This window comes from Ovis canadensis, chromosome 2 (assembly GCF_042477335.2).
Source record: "Ovis canadensis isolate MfBH-ARS-UI-01 breed Bighorn chromosome 2, ARS-UI_OviCan_v2, whole genome shotgun sequence".
NCBI classification, from domain to species: domain Eukaryota; kingdom Metazoa; phylum Chordata; class Mammalia; order Artiodactyla; family Bovidae; genus Ovis; species Ovis canadensis.
Window position 1 is genome coordinate 211,805,596 of NC_091246.1, and position 18,781 is coordinate 211,824,376.

Below are 18,781 nucleotides of genomic sequence, written 5' to 3' on the forward strand. Positions count from 1 at the left end.
GAAGTGATGGGATCGGATGCCATGATCTTCATTTTCTGAATGTTGAGCTTTAAGCCAACTTTTTCACTCTCCACTTTCACTTTCAGCAAGAGGCTTTTTAGTTCCTCTTCACTTTCTGCCATAAGGGTGATGTCATCTGCATATCTGAGGTTATTGATATTTCTCCCGGCAATCTTGATTCCAGCTTGTGTTTCTTCCAGTCCAGCGTTTCTCATGATGTACTCTGCATATAAGTTAAATAAGCAGGGTGACAATACACAGCCTTGACGTATTCCTTTTCCTATCTGAAACCAGTCTGTTCCATGTCCAGTTTTAACTGTTGCTTCTTGACCTGCATACAGATTTCTCAAGAGGCATGTCAGGTGGTCTGGTATTCCCATCTCTTTCAGAATTTTCCACAGTTTACTCTGATCCAGACAGTCAAAGGCTTTGGCATAGTCAATAAAGCAGAAATCGATGTTTTTCTGGAACTCTCTTGCTTTTTCGATAATCCAGCAGATGTTGGCAATTTGATCTCTGGTTCCTCTGCCTTTTCTAAAACCAGCTTGAACATCAGGAAGTTCATGGTTCATGTACTTTTGCAGCCTGGCTTGGAGAATTTTGAGCATTACTTTACTAGCATGTGAGATGAGTGCAATTGTGTGGTAGTTTGAGCATTCTTTGGCATTGCCTTTCTTTTTTTTTTTTAATTTTAATATCTTTAATTCTTACATGCGTTCCCAAACATGAACCCCCCCCCCCACCTCCCTCCCCATAACATCTCTCTGGGTCATCCCCATGCACCAGCCCCAAGCATGCTGCATCCTGCGTCAGACATAGACTGGCGATTCAATTCTTACATGATAGTATACATGTTAGAATGTCATTCTCCCAAATCATCCCACCCTCTCCCTCTCCCTCTGAGTCCAAAAGTCCGTTATACACATCTGTGTCTCTTTCCCTGTCTTGCATACAGGGTCGTTATTGCCATCTTCCTAAATTCCATATATATGTGTTAGTATACTGTATTGGTGTTTTTCTTTCTGGCTTACTTCACTCTGTATAATCGGCTCCAGTTTCATCCATCTCATCAGAACTGATTCAAATGAATTCTTTTTAACGGCTGAGTAATACTCCATTGTGTATATGTACCACAGCTTTCTTATCCATTCATCTGCTGATGGACATCTAGGTTGTTTCCATGTCCTGGCGATTATAAACAGTGCTGCGATGAACATTGGGGTACATGTGTCTCTTTCAATTCTGGTTTCCTCGGTGTGTATGCCCAGCAGTGGGATTGCTGGGTCATAAGGTAGTTCTATTTGCAATTTTTAAGGAATCTCCACACTGTTCTCCATAGTGGCTGTACTAGTTTGCATTCCCACCAACAGTGTAGGAGGGTTCCCTTTTCTCCACACCCTCTCCAGCATTTATTGCTTGCAGATTTTTGGATCGCAGCCATTCTGACTGGTGTGAAGTGGTACCTCATTGTGGTTTTGATTTGCATTTCTCTAATAATGAGTGATGTTGAGCATCTTTTCATGTGTTTGTTAGCCATCCATATGTCTTCTTTGGAGAAATGTCTATTTAGTTCTTTGGCCCATTTTTTGATTGGGTCGTTTATTTTTCTGGAATTGAGCTGCAGAAGTTGCTTGTATATTTTTGAGATTAGTTGTTTGTCAGTTGCTTCATTTGCTATTATTTTCTCCCATTCAGAAGGCTGTCTTTTCACCTTGCTTATAGTTTCCTTTGTTGTGCAGAAGCTTTTAATTTTAATTAGATCCCATTTGTTGATTTTTGCTTTTATTTCCAGAATTCTGGGAGGTGGATCATAGAGGATCCTGCTGTGATTTATGTCTGAGAGTGTTTTGCCTATGTTCTCCTCTAGGAGTTTTATAGTTTCTGATCTTACATTTAGATCTTTAATCCATTTTGAGTTTATTTTTGTGTGCGGTGTAAGAAAGTGATCTAGTTTCATTCTTTTACAAGTGGTTGACCAGTTTTCCCAGCACCACTTGTTAAAGAGATTGTCTTTACTCCATTGTATATTCTTGCCTCCTTTGTCAAAGATAAGGTGTCCATATGTGTGTGGATTTATCTCTGGGCTTTCTGTTTTGTTCCATTGATCTATATGTCTGTCTTTGTGCCAGTACCATACTGTCTTGATGACTGTGGCTTTGTAGTAGAGCCTGAAGTCAGGCAAGTTGATTCCTCCAGTTCCATTCTTCTTTCTCAAGATTGCTTTGGCTATTCGAGGTTTTTTGTATTTCCATTTTGAGATTGGAATGAAAGCTGTCCTTTTCCAGTCCTGTGGCCACTGCTGAGTTTTCCAAATTTGCTGGCATATTGAGTGCAGCACTTTCACAGCATCATCTTTCAGGATTTGAAATAGCTCAACTGGAATTCCATCACCTCCACTAGCTTTATTCGTAGTGATGCTTTCTAAGGCCCACTTGACTTCACATTCCGGGATGTCTGGCTCTACATGAGTGACCATACAGTGAATCAAAAAAGAATAGTATCCACTATCTCAGCAACCTGTAAGTCTGGAGAGTAGTACTCAGCTCTGTATTCATCCAGGATGCAATATTGCTTTAATTTTAATTCCTTGCTGGGTGGAGAGTAGTGGTACAAATTTAAGAGCTTCTTCTATTAGTTTTCTTTTGTTGCTATAACAAATTTAGTGTTTAAAACAACAGAAATTTATTATTTTACAGTTTTGAAGGTCTCACTGTGATAAAATCAAGAAATTGGGAGAACTATATTCAGTCTGGAGGATCTGGGGAGAGTCTCTTCCTTTGACTTTTCCAGTTTCTAGAGTCTTTTACATCCCTTGGTTTGTGACCTCTTCCTCTGCCTTCAAAGCCAGCATCACATCATCTTCAGATCTCTCTTTAAATCTGATTTTCTCCTCTGCCTCCTTTTTCCATTTATAGACCCATGATTACATTGGGCCTCCCAGATAATCTCGAATAATCTCTTTGGCCAAAGTTCAGCTGGTTAGCAACCTTAACCCTTTGCTCTGTAACTTAACTTATTTGCAGGTTCCAGGGAGTAGGACATGGACATCTTTGCAAAGCCATTATCCTGCTGCCATGCTTCCACTAACTTCCTCTAACATAACACTCCTCAGTCAAGAAATGAATGTGAGGGCTCTGTCAACCTCTAGGTAAATTCAGCCTAATGATGCATTTAGGGCTTGAAAAATCATCACTGCATGGCCCACAGATCCACTGTATTCACTGTAAGATGGACTTGGGACTGGACTCTATCGTACGCCTTCCATAGCCCTGATAGATGATACTCTATCACTATCATCTATAATCCAGTACCCAATCACCCTTGGAAAATCTGCGTTTCCTGAGTGTGCCATTATCGGGTAAATAACCATAAGTCCTGTGGGGGTAGATTGGGGAAGTAGCTACTGCTATGACATCACATGCTGCTATCTGATGTCATACTTCTGTGACATCACAGCTCCCTTCCTCCAAAGGAAATAACCTTCCCTTTAACTAGTGGATTCTGGGCCTGAGAATAGTGTGAGGGACTGTGATTTTCCAAAATACAGCATCTGACATCAGTTTTCTGTTGGCCCCCTACTGATTTTTTGTGATATAAGTCAAGAAACACCATCATCAGAGGCTCAATTGTCTTGCCTCTGGGAATACCTTGATCTGTTAGATATCTTCACAGATTCCTGTGGGGCATGGGCTCCTCATTGTCATTCTAGCTGTACACCCATTATGGAAATTATATTCACCTTGCTTCTGATGGTTAAATGCTGCCACCTGGCCTCTAGTGGGCTGGAGGCTTATCATCCCCAATGATGCTAAGTAGCCCAGGTCTGTAATAACCTTCATTTTATCCTGCCTGGCTCACAAATGATAACCACCATTAACTTCTCTCCTCCCCTATTGCAATAGTGAAGGGATATCTTCTGGACCCTCTGGGGAACATAGAGAGCTGGGTTTTCTTTTTACTTTTTTATTATGTAATAAATCCATTCATAGATTTCCATATCTATGATCCTTTTGACCCTTTCCTTAATATGCTGCCAAGACAATTCTGGCATTTCCACTTTATTTACTCTAGGCCTCCAGAAAATGGGAGGCTTGTGAGTTAAGTTGCCATTGCTGCAGTAGATGAGGCTGCGCTCCAATAGCCCTTGCCAGGATGTAGATCCTGCCAGCACTCCCATCAATACACTTTTCCTTATCAAACTTTATATTCCTCTCTGAACAGCCTCAAGTTGCATTCCCAAGCATGTTGCCTTGAAATTTGTTGGAATATATAAGCCCACATGTGCATACACATGTGCTGAGTTGCTTCAGTCATGTCCGACTCTAGGTGACCCCACAGACTGTAGTCTGCCAGACTCCTCTGTCCGTGGGATTCTTCAGGCAAAAAACTGGAGTGGACTGCCATGCCCTCCCCCAGAGGATCTTCCCAACCCAGAGATCAACCCGGGTGATTGCAGGCAGAGTCTTTACCATCTGAGCCACCAGGGAAGCCCCCATATGTAAGCCCTTTGGTGAATAATTCCCCTTTTCCCATAGTATCGGACATTGTGAGAAATTATAATTTTCCAAGGTGGTACTTGACATCAGTTTTCTACTCTCCCACTATTGATGTTCCGATCATATAAGTCAAGCAACAGAATCATCAGATGCCCAGCTTTCTTGCCCCTAGGAATAGCGTAGTCTCTTAGATACCTTCCCAGAGTCCTATGGTTCATGGGTCCTCATTGTCAGTCCAGCTATTTTTCTTTTATGGAAATTACACTCATCTGATGCATGAACAGTGCTTCATGCTTGCACTATAATAAGACTTGACCCTACTGTTTGTTATAGACCAGAGGTGGGCCCATGAGGGCACATGAGCTGGATACTGAAAGTTGCTGTAAAATTAAAGAGCAGAGTCATGCCCATTTATGTATTATCTATGGCTATGTTCATGCTATAGAGACACAGTTTAGTGGTAGAAACAAGGGCCACATGGCCTGCAAACCCTAAAATACCGAATTTCCAACTCTTTTAAAAAGTTTGCCAATCCTAGTCTACATCAGTTATGCCTAATAGACCTTTCTGTGGTGACGAAACTGTCTAACTGCTTTGTCCAACATGGTAGCTCCTAGCCACAAGTTATTTACTGAGAACATGTAATAAGGCTAGTGACAGAGAAAAGATTCTTGATTTTATTTAATTGGCATTATTATTGTTTATAGTTACATGAGGCTTGTGGCTGTTAGATTGGACAACACAAATGTTAAAGCAGTGAAGAAGTCCAGAAAAAGTAGAGATCTCAAGGAGGACAAACACATCTTGAAGTCATTGTTGCAGGAAAGGATCTTGCATAGTCTTCAGAAAATGCAAGGTTGCTTTCCAAAAGGCTCACCTTTATTGGTCCAGGGGTCAGAGAAATCTAGGAGTTGACAGAGCTCAAGCACCTCCACCCAGAAGTCCTCATTCTAGGTCTCAAGTTGTGGATGACTTCAAGAGGCTGACTTCATAGTTCCACCACTTACATCTAAATATTGGGTCTGATCATTAGCACAGCCTTCTGGATCTTTTTAAACAATACCACTGATGCATTTGGTTTTCAGACCACACCTTGAATTGATAGATTGTTGATCTGAGTCTTCTGTTTTCTTCCTTCATTTGTATGTTAACGACAGCAACTAATTTCCCAGTCCTCATATCTTTCAAGCTTTGGAGCTACTGCATAAACCAGTACATCTCCTTCCACAGGATGCCCTTCTCAATCCAAAATAGGTGAAATCTAAGAAACCAGTGCTTTGCCACACCAGAGGTAATCATCACCCAGCTAAAGTGGGGCTAGCCCATCTTTCTCATTGGTACCTCATTCTGAGTGTCTGGTTCCTATAACAACTGTTGGTATCAACTTCCTTAGGCTGGATTCTCCCAGAAGCAGCCTCTGAACAGGGATTTGAGTGTATGTGGTTCATGGGGGGCTGATTCTAGGAGAGAGGGGTCAGGGAATGAGACAGCAAGACAGGAAAGGGTAGGAAGCCAATATAAGGTATGTTAATAAGCAAGTCACTGTGGAGTGCAACTGGGGTTCATTCCTGCTGGGACCTCTGGGAAACATTATAGAGCACATCTCAGACTTGTCCTTCCATAGCCCTGGCTGAGAGATGCTCCCAGTGTGTCAATTTTCTGGCACTTCCTGCCTGTCCTATTCAGAAGATGAGATAAAAATTCTCAGGTGAAGAGTTGCAGGTATTTGCCATCTTCATTCAGAAATGGTGTGTGTTGGCGTGATATGAACAGGGGGGCATCAATGACATCTGCTACAACACTGACTATGTTAAAAGGTTTGTGAGTTCATAATGGAACTCAAACAAAGAGGAGTGGTCAAAGCAATAAAAGCAAAAATCAAAATGCAACACACACACACACCCTCCTTGGTCCCCACAGGATGTCATCAGTATACAATACTTCACTCTGACAATTGGCAATTAAAGGAGAAACCTAACTTTCCTGTATGAATTGTGTTTCAGTGTAATCAGCCCTGGTCAATGAGAAAAAAGTTAAAGAAAAATGATCATTTTCACCATTGTTTTGTAGGAGCAAAATAACATAAAGTCACTGATTCGCTTTAACATATTTCAGAATAAAAGAGGGGATGGCTGAAACAAGTAATGAGAAATCTTGATAAATGTCGAATAAATGGTGGTTCACCATACATTTTTCTTTTCACTAAAAGAGAGAAAGTCTTTTTCTTTTCTTTTCCCTTCCAGCACTGTCATTAGCCTTGGGTTGCATACACATTCTTAAAATTCTGATTACCCATTATTAAGATAAACAAAGCCCTAAATAATGAACTGCAATTGACAGCTTTTTTCCTAAGATGCAAGTTCCAAATCATGGTGCCCATCCCTGCTTTGATCACACTATAACCTTCACATTTCCCTAATGAACTGATTCACTTACACAAGACGTGTTATGAAATCTTTCGCATGTACACATCTCATAGGTTTGTTGTGTGGATTTTATAAACAATAACTATGGAGCTCCCATCGGAGTGTTTGGATCAAGGGGAAGGTCCTAAGTGTTGACACTAAATGTTTCCCACTATCTCCTCCCCTTCCCAAACCTAAAAGGAAAAAGATCCTTTCAGTTCCTCCCAAATGTAAATATATTACCTGAGAAGGGCACTAAGTTAACTTATTAGCACCTTTTAACACGTAAGCAGAGTTTACTTTATCAGATTAACTGCAGCAAACAAAGTCCCTAGGCAATGGGACTCCAGCTGCATGAATGTCAACAAGGACAAGGCAGTGGGGAAAAGGAAATAAATAAAATTCTATCTTACATTTGTTTATGGATAAGTGCTTTCTTATCTTTCCCAGACTTTGATGTTGGGAATGATTGAGGGCAAGAGAAGGGGACCACAGAGGATGAGATGGTCGGAAGGCATCAGAGATTCAATGGACAGGAGTTTGAATAAACTCCAGGAGATAGCGAAGGACAGGGGAGCCTGGCGTGCTGTAGTCCATGGGGCTGCAAAGAGTTGGACACAACTGAGCACCTGAAAAACAGCAACAGTGTACTTTCTGGGTGGCTGTTGTTGTCAGTCTCACTTAATCATCACAGACCTCTGTTTAACAGAGATGGCTGCAATAAGCTTAACTCATGGTCCCCAAAGCTAATAATAACAGGTGGCATGAATCTTCTGACTCCACAGTCCAAAAGAAGAGTGGATGTCTGGAGCCCAGAATGCGAACACTGAAGAGCAGCAATCAGCAGAGTGAGGACTTCTTAAACAAATATTGTATTTTAAAGCATATATATGAAATCAAGAAAAAATGGTACAGATAAACCTATTTGCGGGGCAGAAAAAGAGGTGCAGATGTGGAGAGTGAGCATGTGGACACAGAGGACAGGGAAACAGAGGGTGGGACGAATTGGGAGATCGGGATTACACATATACACTACCATGGATAAAATAGGTAGCTAGTGGGAAGCTGCTATAAAGCATAGGGAGCTCAGCTCAGTGCTCTGTGACCTAGAGGGGTGAGATGGGAAATGCGGTGAGAGGGGGGCCCAAGAGGCAGGGCATATATGTATACATATAGCCGATTCACATTGTTGTACAGCACAAACTAACACAACATTTTGCAAAGAAAAAATTTAATAAAGCTTTGTTATACTTAAGAAAGGGAGAAAAGGTGAGATATTTGCCCCCTAGACAAGGGGGTCCCCTTAGGCCTCCCTGATGTATCTGGGATTTCAGTTTCTGCATTTGTCTCAAACTGAGCTCAGTTCAGTCACTCAGTCATGTCCAGCTGTTTGTGACCCCATGAACGGCAGCACGCCAGGCCTCCCTACCCATCACCAACTCCCGGAGTCCACCCAAACCCATGTCCATTTTGTCGGTGATGCCATCCAACCATCTCATCCTCTGTCATCCCCTTCTCCTCCTGCCCTCAATCTTTTCATTTTTAAAAAAATATAAATTTATTTATTTTAATTGGAGGTTAATTACTTTACAATATTGTATTGGTTTTGCCATACATCAACATGTATCTGCCACAGGTATACATGTGTTCCTCATCCTGAACCCCCCTCCCTCCTCCCTCCCTGTACCATCCCTCTGGGTCGTCTCAGTGCACCAGCCCCAAGCATCCAGTATCATGCATTGAACCTGGACTGGCGATTCGTTTCATATATGATATTATACATGTTTCAATGCCATTCTCCCAAATCATCCTACCCTCTCCCTCTCCCACAGAGTCCAAAAGTCTGTTCTAGACATCTGTGTCTCTTTTGCTGTCTTCGCATACAGGGTTATCGTTACCATCTTTCTAAATTCCATTTATATGTGTTAGTATACTCTATTGGTGTTTTTCTTTCTGGCTTACTTCATTCTGTATAATAGGCTCCAGTTTCATCCACCTCATTAGAACTGATTCAAATGTATTCTTTTTAATGGCTGAGTAATACTCCATTCTGTATATGTACCACAGCTTTCTTATCCATTCGTCTGCTGATGGACATCTAGGTTGCTTCCGTGTCCTGGCTATTATAAACAGTGCTGCGATGAACAGTGGGGTACATGTGTCTCTTTCACTTCTGGTTTCCTCAGTGTGTATGCCCAGCAGTGGGATTGCTGGGTCATTAGGCAGTTCTATTTCCAGTTTTTTGAGACATCTCCACACTGTTCTCCATAGTGGCTGTACTAGTTTGCATTCCCACCAACAGTGTAAGAGGATCTTTTCAAATGAGTCAGCTCTTCACATCAGGTGACCAAAATATTGGAGTTTCAGCTTCAACATCAGTCCCCCCAATGAACACCTGAGACTAATCTCCTTTAGGATGGACTGGTTGGATCTCCTTGCAGTCTAAGGGACTCTCAGGAGTCTTCTTCAACACCACAGTTCAAAAGCATCAATTCTTCAGTGCTCAGCTTTCTTTATAGTCCAACTCTCACATCCATACATGACTACTGGAAAATGTCTCAAACTAGTCAATCCTAAAGGAAATCAGCCCTGAATATTAATGAAAGGACTGATGCTGAAGCTCCAAGACTTTGGTCACCTGATGTGAAGAGCTGACTCACTGGAAAAGACCCTGATGCTGGGAAAGATTGAGGGTGGGAGGAGAATAGGGTAACAAAGGATGAGATGGTTGGATGACATCACTGACTTGATGGACATGAGTTTGAGCAAGCTCTGGGGGTTGATGATGGACAGGGAAGCCTGGCATGCTGCTGTTCATGGGGTCACAAAGAGTTGGACATGACTGAGCAAACCAACTGAACAGCTAAAAGCAAAATAAGACATTTCAAAATTTCTTAAACAGTTTCCAAATTATACCTATAGAATATATTATGATTCTGAAAAAAATCTAATTTCAATTTTTGTATTTTTTCTTCATGCATGCATGCTCAGTCACTTCAGTTGTGTCTGACTCTTTGTGACTCTGGACTGTAGCCTACCAGGCTCCTCTGTCCATGGCATTCTCTAGGCAAGAATACTGGAGTGGGTTGCCACACCCATCTCCTGGGGATCTTCCCAACCCAGGGATCGAACCCAAGCCTCCAATGTCTCCTGCACTGCAGGCAGACTCTTTACCACTGAGCCACGGAGAAAGCCCTCTTGACTTCATATATGATATTTGAGATATCTGATTTTTTTTCTTGAAAAACTATTGATAATTACCCCTATTTTAATCATTTGAAATCCAAGGCACAGTGGATTTTAGTGGCAAAAGACTGCCTATTTTTAACATCCTTTCCTATGCAAAGCACTTTAAAAAGGAAAGATTCTTGCATATCTTGCTGATTTTATAAGCCACACGTATTTGTAGTTTTAAAAATTCAATCATTAGAAAAATCTATAAATGAGACAGTTTCCCCCACAACCCTATTTTTCAGTAGGAACCCAGTTGATAGCTATATGGCTCTTCTTTCAAACTTTTTATTTTGCAGAGTTTACAAAGCGCTTTCACATACTTCATCTCACTGAAACCTCACAACAGCAGTATTCAATTATAAATGTGAGATTGGGGAAATTGTTTTCCAGTGAACTTTAATAACCTTCTCACAAAAGGGAGCTACCATGACTGACTACCTTTTATTCACATTTTTGCAAACCCAGGCCAGGATTTATTTACTGTGACCTTTCATGCTCCATTCATACAGCAAAGGGCAAACTGGGCGGCAGAGAGCAGAATCAATCCAAAATCTGCTAAGTGTTTTGGTTCTATCAGCTACAGCCTCAACTAAACACAAAACGTTTGCATGGATAATAGATAAAGATGAAACAGTGTTCCAAAACACCATCAAGGATGCTTCTTCAAGATCACTCTAACAAAGAAAAATCTGGGACCTGCCAGTCTAAACTGTGGTATAAAACTGAGTTCAAATTACAGTAAATTGTATCTCCTCCCACATAAGGGGGGTACAGATAGACTTAACACACCAATTACTGCTGGAGATAAAGTAACAGCTCTCAAATTAATGGAATAAAACAAGTTCCCCCAGGCTAAGGGCACAGTCTTGGGGTTAGCTGCTTAATTAGTAGGCTCTTTGTTCTAATAGATCTTTTAGACACGATCTTGAAATCAAGTCTGGGTCATGGGGAGGAGGGTATTAGCAAGAGTTGAGAGTCTTAGGTGAATCTGGCCACCATATTTTTAAACTAGACTAATGGAAAGATAAGGACCTTGATTACAAAAAGAGACAAATCAATCTCATCTCTTGAATTAGTTTGTATGTAATGAACTGTTTCCTTCGGCCTAGGAAGTAGCTTCAGTGAAACCACTATAATGGCAAGGACTAACCATGATTAAATTTTTCTCCAAGGACAAAGGAAAAGATAGTTATTTTTTTTTAGTCTCAATCCATTTTCCAAATCATAAACAAAACCATTTACTAGATTAGTCATTTTTAGTATTGTGGCTTTAGCACTTGATGCTTGTGTATTTCTCTTCAACTCTTTGATCTCAACGGAAAGCAGCAGGAAGTGGTGCTGAAATGGATTTGATTTCCACTGAAACAAACAGGCAACAGCAAGTCTCTGAGCTCCCTGGCCTCAGAGCAAAATGTAGAGTGATCTGGAGTACTGTGACCTAGCTTGAAATGTTGTAATGGCCCTGATAGTGATTCATGTCTGCACAAAACAAACAGCTATCTCTCTAACCATCACAGCTTAGGCGGGGCCTCCACCACAGAGCTGCCTTTGGTCAGCTCTGCTAGCTTTGATGATGAGAATCTGGCAACCCGTCTAAAGAAAAGACATTCAGGGAATTTTAAGTGGTTAGGCTCAGCAGTTGTCATGTACAAATGATGTTCATTTATATTTTACTAGCCAAAATCTAATGCCGCCCCAAATTGGGAAAGAAATATTTCAAATACTCATCAGGCCCAATTCTGCTTTAATGTTAAAAATGAGCTGTCCTACCTTTTTCCATCCTAGTCTCAGAAGGGAGATTTAATATTTCCTGACAGTGCTTTAAATACTTTGCTGTTCAGACTTCAGTGAATGCACAATAATTATATCAGTTAAACCAGCTTGGTTTTTCCAAAGCTGTTTTAAGCGTAGGGTACTTTTGAACTCCTTATCATGGCATTCTTCCTTTGATATTAGGTTTAATAGAGAAAGAACCAGTACTCAGATGGGTCACTGCTTAACCATTTAACCTGTTTACCTATCAGCTATCTTTTTGTTTGTTTCTTGTTTTCATCTGTCAGTTCAGAGGTCGACAATTTCCCTGCCTCCTCCTCTCCAGGAACTTAATTGCACAGACTCTAGGAGCCATATGCTATTCTCAGTGGAGGGTTTCAAGGAAGGCCCAGTGGTTTTTAATTCCTAGAAGATGAAGCAATAAAGACTTCAGTAGATTATCATTAAGAATTGACTTCACAGTTAGTGTCTAACTAAGCCTTTTATAGGAGCTTTTATTTTGTCATTGCCATGAAGGAGACTGAAGAATTATCTTCGTTTCACAGATGGAGAAAGTGTGAGATAGTACAGCGTTGTTTTCGTTTGTTTGGATGGTTTTGGTGAGGGAGGTGTGGGGAAGTACCAGATTCTTTAGCTGTAGCTTAATGCTACCTACTCCTCACCACTCCTTCAAGAAATCCAACAATTTCGTCACAGTTTTAGCTTCAGTTGATGTACTCATGCTTACTGAACCTCATTCTCCAGTAAAACAAGACCTTCTCAAAATGTTTTATTGGCAATCTCCAGCCTTCACCTCCACAGCCATCAAGCAAACATAAGATCACAGTTGAGAGTGCTTTACCTAAACAAGAAAAGCCGAAGAACCCTGAACACATTTCCATATAGCCAAGAAGCATGTGTAGGACCTGAAAGGCCCCGCCTCTGTGGGAGCTTGGCCCCTCTGGGTCTCCAGGCCCAGCTGGGAAGAAGCATGGGAATGACAGTGTAGACCCTCTTTATTCCTTCAGATGACCCCTGCATCCCCACAGCAGGATCTGTCTTGGCTTCTTCAAAAGTATAAAGCAAGGATCCCCACCCCATGGGCCACAGGCCAGTACTGGTCCTTGGCCTTCTAGGAACTGGGCTGTACATCAGGAGGTGAGTGACAGGGAGCAGCAAGTGAAGCCTCGTCTGTGTTTATAGCCACTCCCCATCACTCGTATCCACCTGTGCATGGGTTGCTGGTTCCTTATGAGGATCATTCCAAAACCATCCCCCCACCCCTGCTCCATGGAAAAATTGTCTTCCACAAAATTGGTCCCTGGTGCCAAAAAGGTTGGAGATCATTGGTGTAAACAATACCACTACAAACCAGTAATCATATTTGGGAACTCTTTGTTTTCCCAGAATTTCCTCTGGAAAAATAAATTAGAAGCCATACACAGTGTGGTCACTTATTATTAATAATAATAATAAAAACTATCAAAGAGGTTAACATAAATGGTTATGAAATCAGAGCAGGCCTGCAAAAGACAGACATTTCAGTGTCAAAATAGAAGAGGGATGATAGACAAAGTTTGCTTTGAACTTCTCAGCAACGTTTATCCTGTTTTCTCTTATTTTTTAATAGTCAATGATTTGTTATTTGACATTTGACCACATCTTACAAATCTAAACTTTCATTACCTGATGCTCTGTTTTTTTTAAAAAATTCTGCCTTAATGCCATTTACAGTGATGCTCCAAGATAAACAGCAGCAACTAAATCTGCTATTTTTACTTTAAGTGGAAAAATTTTTGACAATAGGCTAACTTAGAATAGGCTACTTCTTAGGGTAATGAGTTTGGACTGTTTGTAGAATTAATGTCAAGTTAGGATGCAATAGTACTAAGAACTTTCAAACTGGGGAGTCAGAGGAGCCAAGTCTGATTTTGTCCTTTATTAGTTATATGAGTTGCTTAATAGAATGTGTGTAACTTAAACATCCTGTTTAGTTTATAAGGAGTATAAAGTTAGGATATATCAGTCAGCTTAAGCTACACTTGAAGGATGATCGTTTGCCCCAATCAAAATGTCAACCCTATGTGTCATCAGTCTTCTATTAAGAAATTTCACTCTCCAGGGGTGCTTCCTAGCAAGGATTTAGCTGTCTTAGCCTTCCAACACCACCACCAGAGTATTCTTAATTAGTAGAATGTCTGTTAAAAATGGATTTTCATTGGTAAAATTAATGACTTGTCAATTTGCATTAGGAATATTAGAAATGGGTTTTAACTGGTGCAAATAGTGAATTTAAAGATACACGGATTGTATAACATATTCTAAAGACTCCCTCTCCCATTGTATAAACAGAGTAAAAATCTAGAAAACCTCATGACCTGTACCCTTAGGGATATTGTTCTTAGATTGTCCTGTGCCTGGCCGTTGGCTTAGTCTTCAGGATGCCAGGGCCTAATATCTACTATGAGGTTAATGAAACTCTGCCTCTAGAAAATGGTCATTTCTGCTTCAAGTGAACATTGCATGCAACCTAAAAGGCCAATAGCTGAAGTTTCATTAAACTTATAAACTTGGTTATATGTGCTGTTTGGTGCCTGCTTCATAATAAATGTTAAATATATACCTTTATGTATGACTAAATTTGATCAGAAGATTATTTTTAATATAAACCGGTGAAGAGATTGTGTTCAACACAGTCACTCCTCATTCATCTCTAGTGGTGGTTACATTATCCACAGAACAATCCTTGCAACATTACCCTTCACTCAGCATTGATCTCTTTTTAGCCACCAAGTAGATATTGTTAATGTCACCCAGGTGTTTATGGTATAAACCTCACAGATCTCCAGACTCCAGACCCAGAGGGATTCAGTGGGATTCAATGGATGCACAAGGCTGTCCTGGGGGAGTAGTCCCCTCAGGACTCTATGGTTTGTTCTGACTACTGCATGGTCCTTGTCTCCAAGTTCCAGAGGCAATTAAGATTCCTCTACCGCCCTCATGAGAACTGAAGACCCAAGGAGTCTTAAGCAATACTTTCTGCAGATTAAGTTTCTTCCATGGAGCCCTGATCAAACCCTTTGGTAATTAACACGGATGTGGACATCCTAGAACCATATAGAGAGAGATGATGATGATGATTGTTAATACAATTTCCATAGAGCTAAAATCAATGTCATCAGGGGTTGTGTTAGGCTGCATGTAAAATAAAACTTCCAGATGTTCAAGCTGGATTTAGAAAAGGCAGAGGAACCAGAGATGAATTGCCAACATCTGTTGGATCATCGAAAAAGCAAGAGAGTTCCAGAAAAACATCTACTTCTGTTTTATTGACTATGACAAAGTCTTTGACTGTGTGGACAACAGAAAACTGTGGAAAATTCTTCAAGTAATGGGATTACCAGACCACCTGACCTGCCTCCTGAGAAGTCTGTATGCAGATCAGGAAGCAACAGCTAGAACTGGACTGGAACAACAGACTGATTTCAAATAGAAAAAGGAGTACATCAAGGCTATATATTGTCACCCTGCTTATTTAACTTATATGCAGAGTACATCATGAGAAATGCTGGGCTGGATGAAGCACAAGCTGGAATCAAGACTGCCAGGAGAAATATCAATAACCTCTCATATGCAGATGACACCACCCTTATGGCAGAAAGTGAAGAAGAACTAAAGAGCCTTTTGATGAAAGTGAAAGAGGAGAGTGAAAAAGTTGGCTTACCACTCAATATTCAGAAAACTAAGATCATGGCATCTGGTCCCATCACTTCATGGCAAATAGATGGGGAAGCAATGGAAACAGTGAGAGACTTTATTTCTGAGGGGTCCCAAGTCACTGCAGATTGTAACTGCAGCCGTGAAATTAAAAGACACTTGCTCCTTGGAAGAAAAGTTATGACCAGCCTAGACAGGATATTAAACAGCAGAGACATTACTTTGCCAACAAAGGTCTGTCTTGTCAAAGCTATGGTTTTTCTAGTAATCATGTATGGATGTGAGAGTTGGACTGTGAAGAAAGCTGAGCACCGAAGAATTGATGCTTTTGAACTGTGGTGTTAGAGAAGACTCTTAAGAGTCCCTTGGACAGCAAGGAGATCCAACCAGTCCATCCTAAAGGAAATCAGTCCTGCATATTCATTGGAAGAACTGATGCTGAAGCTGAAACTCCAATACTTTGGCCACCTGATGCAAAGAACTGACTCATTGGAAAAGACCCTGATGCTGGGAGGGATTGAAGGCAGGAGGAGAATGGGATGACAGAGGATGAAATGGTTGGATGGCATCACCGATTCGGTGGACATGCGTTTGAGTAGGTTCTGGGAGTTAGTGATGGACAGGGAGGCCTGGCGTGCTACAGTCCATGGGGTTGCAAAGAGTTGGACATGACTGAGTGAACTGAACTGAAAATAAAGCTTGAGGAATATTGGTTTAAACAACTAAGGTTTTTTTCTTTTCATATAATACATCTAGAGTTGGGCAATCTAAAGCTGGTACTAGGCCTCAGTGATGCAATCTGGGACCCAAAGCCTATCTTCCTGCTCCAACATCATTTGTCTGTGGCCCTTGCCCCCATGCTTTCAAGATGAGTGGAGTATCTCCAAGCATCTGATGGGGAAGCATAGAGAGCAAAGAGATTCCACAAAATAAGTTTTTGCCTTTTTACTCGGAAGGAAAAGTCTCTCTAGGGAATTAAACTTACATTGACTTTGGCATCCCCTAGCTGCAAGGCAGTAGGGAAATGGAGTGACAGGCAACTAGTAGTACTTACTAATCTTGCTATTTATTGGTCATTTTGTCATATACTCAGGGCTTCCCTGGTGGCTCAGTAATAAAAAAAAATCTGCCCGTAATGTGGGATACGTGGGCTTGATCCTTGGGTCAGGAATACCCCCTGGAGAAGGAAATGGCTACCCACTCCAGGATTCTTGCCTGGAGAATTCCATGGACAGAGGAGGTTGGTGGGCTACAGTCCATGGGGTCACAAAGAGTCAGACACAACTGAGTAACAGTTGTCATATATTTTACATACTTACCATCTCTTACATGACCCAGTGACCATTTTCTAGACAATTAAACAGAGTCAAAGACGTTTCGTAACTTAACTAAGAAAATGGCATATCAGTGATTTAAATCCAGGTCAACTTGATTAATAGCAGCAGCAACAACAATAACAATAAGAGCTAAAATCAATCTAATCTTTGCTATGTGTCAGACATCCCTCTATATGTTTTATATGCACTGACTTACTTCCTCCTCATAGAAACCCTCTGAAAAAGAAAGAAAGTGAAAGTGAAGTCGCTCAGTCATGTCCAACTCTTTGTGACCCCGTGGACTGTAGCCCACCAGGCTCCTCTGTCCATGGGATTTCCAGGCAAGAATACTGGAGTGGGTTGCCATTTCCTTCTCCAGGGGATCTTCCCGACCCAAGGATTGAACCCAGGTCTCCTGCATTGCAGGCAGACGCTCTAACTTCTGAGCCACCAGGGAAGCCCAGAAACCCTCTGAGGAAGGCATTTTTAGTATCTTTATTGTCATACTAGGAAACTAAGTTTCAGAGAAGTTAAGAAACTTGGGTAGAGTCCCTCAGGTTATAAGAAGTGAAATTGAGTTTAACCCAGTTCTGTTATGAATCCTTAGTTTTTGACTGCCCACTGTGCAGCTGGTGAAAAATCAGATCCCTCAAACTGTGAACATGCTGCCATCTTACATGGGGAATAGAGGCACCAAGCAAAGAAGGCAATACTTAAATGTCAATAAGGCAAATATCAATACTCCAACTTTGAAGAATTAAATAGAGGAGACATCTGAAGATGGAAACTGAAGATTCCAGAAATAGTAAGAAAATGAGTAAGGGCCAAGATGGTGTGTAAGCATATGCTTGAATATCCACTTAATATTTTTCTCTACACTGGTGTGTACTCTTGGTGAAGTCTCAAGGAAATATCTACCACAGGAGATGACCATTGCTCATTGCCTGCCTAACAACCATTCTCTATTCTTTACTAATGGAACTTCCCATTTTACTAAGGGCAAGAGTAGGCTCAGTTAAAATGATTCACTTCCATAGACTTCCTTGCCTCTATGGGCTGGCCATATGACCCAAGATTGTCCAGTGATGTGTAAGTAAGCACAGTCTTTTGGTTAGGGCTTCCTGAAAAGTTATTGTTTGTTGCTAAAAAAGTACAAGCTTGGGCTTGCTTTGGCAATACTAAAAATGGAACAATATAGAGAGTAGCATGGCCCCTGTACAAGGATGACATACAGAGTATGTCATTTTGCAGAGTTCCCAGAAGATTTGATATTTCACTGGCTAATACCAAGAGAACAAATGAGTCAAAGCGCAATGTGTAGAATCAAGTATTAAAACCGTGGTTTTTTTTTCCTTACCAAAAGGAGAGAGAGAGGAAGACAGAGGAGGAGGGAGAGCCCTACTGGCTCATGTGTGCATGCATGCTGTCACTTCAGTCGTGTCCAACTCTTTGCAACCCTGTGGACTGTTGCCCTCCATGCATTTTCCCTTTATTCATTCTTCTTCTCCCTGCCTGATGTAGTTGTGATGTCCAGTGGGGCAGCAACCATCTCATGAGCCTGGGGATTATAAGTTTTTGCTAAGGATGGCACAGCAGAAAGATAAACAACTGCTTAACTGCCAAGTCCCTGATAGGTTTGAGAAGTCTCTGTACCAGCCTAAGCTTGTCTATCTCTGGATTTGTGATGATTTACAAAAAATAAACCTCTGTTTAATTAAGCTGCAGTAGCTTTATTATTGTTGTTGTTATTGTTACAGGAAGCTGAAGACAATACCAACTGATTGAGGTAGGCTTGCTATTCTCCCCTTGGATCAGGTTTATTCTTTGTTTACTACCAAAGTTATCTCCAGCATAAGACATA

General features: G+C 41.1%; 1 non-coding gene across 1 annotated transcript; it reads left to right on the forward strand.

The window, feature by feature from the left end:
• Positions 1-18,072: 18,072 nt before the first annotated feature.
• Positions 18,073-18,177, forward strand: LOC138434864 (U6 spliceosomal RNA). Its single transcript, XR_011254927.1, has one exon. It is a non-coding gene; the product is annotated as a U6 spliceosomal RNA (small nuclear RNA).
• The last annotated feature ends 604 nt before the right edge of the window (positions 18,178-18,781 follow it).